At 47.1% G+C, this 5835-nt stretch overlaps 1 pseudogene; it reads left to right on the top strand.

The window, feature by feature from the left end:
* The first annotated feature begins 3159 nt into the window (after window positions 1–3159).
* Window positions 3160–4993, top strand: LOC146300617 (uncharacterized; annotated as a pseudogene).
* The last annotated feature ends 842 nt before the right edge of the window (window positions 4994–5835 follow it).

Raw genomic sequence — 5835 nt, 5'->3', positions numbered from 1 at the left:
GGTCTCCAGAGATCTCCGACACAGCGGTTACACCGTTGGGATTCACCATATACCGCCAGGACAGAACAGCTGATTCAGGGAAGTGCAGGGGCGGACGTGTCTGTGTTAACTCTCTGGTTAACTCTCTCTGGGATATGGATGTAGAGGTACTAGCATCTCACTGCTCTCCGGTCCTTGAGCTGCTAACTGTAAAAATCAGACCTTTCTCTCTGCCTCAGGAATTCACTGCGGTCGTCACGAGTGCAGTCTACATCCCCCCCAGGCAGACAAGGCCGCTGCTTTGGATGAACTGTATGGGATTATCAATGGACTGGAAAATGTGCACCCAGAGGCCCAACAACCCATTGCTGTTGGTGATTTCAACAGAGCCAACATGAAGAAAGTCCTGCCCAAGTACTATCAGCACATTGACTTCCTCACACGTGGAGACCAGATCCTTGACCGTTGTTATACAACATTCAAGGGCAGCTACAAACCCCTCCCCCACCCTGCTTTTGGGAAGGCTGATAACACCTCCATTCTTCTCCTCCCCGCATATGAACAAAAGCTAAAACAGGTCAGACCGGTTGAGAGGTCAGTTCACCTATGGAGTGACAGGAGTGTGGCAACCCTCCAGGACTGCTTTGACACCACTGACTGGCTGATGTTCAAGGAGGCAGCAGATGGGGACATTAACGAATACTCAGACACTGTTTCCAGCTACATCCAACACTGCATAGATGACGTTGCCCCCAAGAAGGTTGTCCGGTCTTTCCCAAATCAGAAGCCCTGGGTTGATGCCGCGGTCCGGGCCAAGCTGAAAGCCCACACTGTCGCCTTTACCTCTGGGGACCCTGATGAGTACAGGAAGGCCAGATACGACCTTCTGAAGGCCATTAAAGCAGCGAAAAGGGTTTACAGGACCAAGGTAGAGTCCAGCTACCATGGCTCTGACCCCAGGCGCATGTGGAGTGGACTTAGCCATTACAGACTACAAAGGGAGAGGCTACAATGAGACCCAGTCCTCTGTCCTACTGCCAGACGAGCTGAATTCCTTCTATGCTCGCTTTGAGAGGGACAGTGACCTCCCTGCAGTGGAGCTACCTGAATGCCAGGCCAGTGGTGTGCCTACACTAACTGTAGCCGAGGTGAGGCTGTGCTTTAAGAAGATCAACCCTCGCAAGGCACCTGGCCCAGATGGCATTTCAGGTAGGGCCCTCAGAGGCTGCGCTGACCAGCGGTCTTCACTGACATCCTCAACCTCTCCCTTAACCTGTCTGTACTCCCCACCTGCTTCAAGAGGACCACCATTATCCCTGTGCCCAAGAACACCAAGGTCACATGTTTGAACGACTATCGCCCTATAGCACTGACCTCTGTCATCATGAAGTGCTTCGAGCGGCTAGTCAAATCATTCATCTGCTCCTCCCTGCCCCCCACCCTGGACCGTATGCAGTTTACATACCGGTCCAACAGGTCTACAGACGATGCCATTGCTCTGACTATGCACACCGCTCTCTCCCACCTGGGCAACGGGAATACGTATTAGAGGATGCTGTTCATCGACTACAGCTCAACATTCAAAACCATCATCCCCTCCAGGCTGGTCTCCAAGCTTGTGGACCTGGGACTAAGCACCTCCCTCTGCAAGTGGATCTTCCACTTCCTGACGGGGAGGCCACAGGTGGTGAGAATCGGTGACCGCACCTCATCTGTACTGATCACCAACACAGGTACCCCTCAGGGCTGTGTGCTCATCCCTCTTCTGTTCTTCTTGTTCACTCACGACTGTGCGGCAACGCACAGCTCCAACCTCCTTGTTAAGTTTGCTGACGACACAACCATCGTGGGCCTCATCTCTGACAGTGATGAGTCCGCCTACAGAGAGCAGGTTGATACCCTGACATCATGGTGTCAGGACAATAACCTCTCTCTCAACATCAGCAAGACCAAGGAGATGATTGTGGACTATAGGAGGCGGCAGGAGGAGGAGCATGCACCCCTACTCATCAACGGATCTGAAGTGGAGAAGGTCAGCTGCTTCAAGTTCCTCGGGGTGAACATCAGCAACGACCTCACCTGGTCTGCTCACACGGACATGATGGTCAAATCGGCCCGCAAGCGGCTCTTCTTCCTGAGGAAAACCTTTTTATACCGTTTTTTACAATTGCTGAAGCACAGTTTTGAAAACAGGGTTACAATTGCTTAAGCACAATTTAAAACACTTTTACACTGGCTATTCTTTAGTACGTAAAAGTACATGAATATGTTGACCAAACACAACACACAGGGCCCGTTCGTCGTAGGGGTTGAAGCTAAGCTAATCCATTGTCCCTTTAGCCCGTTAACATTAGCGAGCTAATTGAGAACCGCAAATATCGGTTCGTCAACAGCTGATCCGCATCCAAATCATGTGGTTAATTTCAATCAGGCTAAACTCATCGGGGCAAGTGCACGCGCACGTCCTACTTCAAAAGGCAGGAAAAGTCGATCACCATAACCGTGATTTTCTAACGGTATGATGGCAGGAAAGACCGGACTTAAAGAGAGAGCGGTGATATTCTCGCCATCAGAACAACATTTAATAATAAGTCTCTATGAAGACTTCAAAAAAATAATCATGGCTAAGTCAAACACCGCCACCGCTGCCAGAGCAAGACAGGCAGTTTGGCAAAAAATTGCAGATAAACTAAATGCGTAAGTTTTGGGAAAATGTATAGGCTCATCTTAAGTGCCACATTACCCCAATCAATCAGATCAAATATCTTTAAATGTGCCTGCTGGCAGTAGGCTTAATGGAAATTAATCATCGAATGAGATCTTACTAGCGAAAATAATTGTCTCAACTCTTACAGAATAAGTAGGCCTAGATAAAACCAAGGCCAAAAATTATCTAATTGATTCGAATTCATAGACACTTATGAGGATTTATGTACTGAAAGTGCTTATTTAACATGTACTATATATGTGCATATGCATGTATGTGTAGATGACCATATAGAAGTAGGAGTTTGAATATGCATGTGCAAATCTGTGTATGGCCGGATCACAGTATGTATGTAGTATTATTCATATATTATTCATTATTCATATTCAATCAGAAATCCAATCAATTGAAGCAGTGAAAAGAAATTGCTAGATTCTCTCCGTATCATGAGTCCACTTTAATCATTTTCAAAAATGATATGGTATGGTGTGATATGGTGAACACTGGCATATAATTATGGGTGCTTTCAAACCCCATGTAGTTGCAACCCCGCCACTAAAAGGACATGGGAGCAAGTAAAAATAAAACATAAAAACATCATTCAGGCTGATGAGTCAATACAATATGTGCCATGGTAATGTACTGAACAGCTTGTCAGTGTCATATCCTTCATATTTTAGCCAACAAGAAAAAGGCGGATATGATTAAGACGGGGGGAGGACCCCAAGGTCCCGAGCTAACCCCTGCTGAGGAGCTGGCCCTGGCTAATAATAGGGGTAGGCCCATCATGCAGGGCATAGCTGGGGGCAGCTCCTCTGGAGAGGTGGTGGCAGGAGATAATCCTTGTCCAGGGGTGCACATAAGTGGTACGCAGGTATGCATGCGCGACAAAAACCAGGAATGCGTAATGCCACTTGTATTACGGCGCCTTTGCGTACTTGACTGATATCATCTAACCTTACACATGACATGTTGGTTGTCAACTATGGTCAGAGATGTCCAAAAATCAACAGACATTCAGCAGCTTCCTTGGCGTTTCGCCATCTACAAAGAAACGCCAACTGGAGCCAGAGCCGTCAAAAATCCAAGATGTGCAGCTCCAAGATGTGCAGTGGCTTGAAGCTAATGATCATGAGCGCACTGAAATGTGGTGCAAGATTTGCAGCTCAAATCCCCATCTAGCAAACAAAGCAGGTCCTTTTTAACCATCCTTTATTTTACAAAAAGCAAGCAGCACACGATAGTGGCGCAAGCCATCGCTAATAAACAAGCTAGCCGAGAAGAAATGTCTAGTCGTCCACTTGCCAGATGGCGAGACTCGGTTTAATATTTTTCTCCTCGCCTTCCTTAAAGCTAAACACGCACGTCCCATGTCTTCCTATTCTGAATATATTACTTTACTGAAGCAGCTAGGAGTAAATGTCGGAGGTGCATATGTATCATTCACGTGAAGGGGGCACACGGATCAGAGCATCACTCACACAATCAGCGGGGAGTTACGTGCCAAGTTGCAGTCTGCTGAATTTTGGGGGCTGCGTACCAGACACCATCTCCTGGTACTCACCTGCAAAACTCACTGAAAATGTTATGTGCACCCCTGCTTATGTCGAAGGTAGGTGCACTTAATTCTATGAGTTTCCTTCATAATTAGTCATTTGGTTAACCATCGTCACATTTTGCAGTGGCCGGAGGTTCAATCACGCTCCTGCAGCCACCTCCCAATGTGTTGGTCGGGGGAGAGGAGCCCAATGATGTAAGTTGATATTGCTGCATCTTTGTGTAATGATTCTAAACATGTTCATTGTGTGTGTCTTTTATAACCAAAGGCACTTTCCCACAGTTCCTAATAATTCCTAACTCACTAACAGGAGGTCAGTCTAAACGATGAGGACACTCTTTCCGCCTTCTCCAGCGATTTGGTAAATGCAAGTTTTGTCAACTAATACTCCTATCCCACTCACTCCTGGCACTCACTACATCAATGCATTCCTTTAGGCAAATCCTGCTGGACCACGGGCTGATCCGGAGGAGCCTGGCCCCTCCCACTCTTTGGGAACTGGGGATGGGGGGGTGAGTTCTCATTAAATACCCCCACATTGTGAGGTCTGAATTTAGTTGGCATCTGACCACCACACTGAACAAGTTATGAATGGTTTGTCTTTTTTCCAGACTGACACTGAAGATGTGCGCACGCTATATAAGCAATACGTGCGTGTCAAAATACACAACCTCCACTTGAGCTCTATTAAGTTGGATTTGGAGGTTAAATTGCTTAAACGGCAGCTGGATGTAAGTCTAACCCTGTAAAGCAAAGCTTTGGCTGAGTATTTGTCAGCTTTGCCTTGAATTGTCACTAAACTGAAAATTGTATTTCTTGTGCACCTGCATTTACAGGATAACCAATAAAGGGGAAAAAAATTAAGGCTTTATTGTTACATTATTCTTCAGCATGTTCCTCTATTCAGAATCAGAATGAATTGAATGAATAAGGATGCAAACTGCAGTGCATTGTGTGCAGGGGTCCCAGAGTCAGTGTGGTGCAGGGGGCTTGTTTGTGAGCCCCTTGTTACATTTACATTTAGTCATTTAGCAGACGCTCTTATCCAGAGCGACTTACAGTAAGTACAGGGACATTCCCCCGAGGCAAGTAGGGTGAAGTGCCTTGCCCAAGGACACAACGTCATTTGGGACTGTCTCCCTCCTGAGTGTGGCCACATTGTGGAGCACAGCACATGCCACCGTGATTGCACAGGCCCTGTCCGGTTCCACCCTCAGCCCCTGCAGACAATTAAATCTGCCCTTTAGTACGTCAAAGGTCATCTCTATCCGTGGCTTCGTTCTAGAGAGAGCACCGTTGAACCGCACTTCAGGGCCTGGGGCTGGCTCTGGATAGGGGGTCATGAACCAGGGCCTTCAGGCGTAATGCCTGTCTCCAATTAGGAGCCCATCGTAGTTACCTAGTATATGATATGAACAATGTTGGATCACCTCTACATAAAATAATCAATTTCTGAATGACATGAGATTTGCTATACCTTGCTCAAAGCTGTGGCATAGTGTGGAGTCTCAGAATATCCGGAAGTCGTGGGCAGACCCCGGCCATTTGACCTCAACATTTGTGATCAGGCAGGTGTTGTCACAGATCATCT

Source organism: Hypomesus nipponensis, chromosome 2 (assembly GCF_054491055.1).
Source record: "Hypomesus nipponensis isolate SF chromosome 2, ASM5449105v1, whole genome shotgun sequence".
NCBI classification, from domain to species: domain Eukaryota; kingdom Metazoa; phylum Chordata; class Actinopteri; order Osmeriformes; family Osmeridae; genus Hypomesus; species Hypomesus nipponensis.
This window is presented reverse-complemented; position numbering and strand designations above follow the sequence as displayed.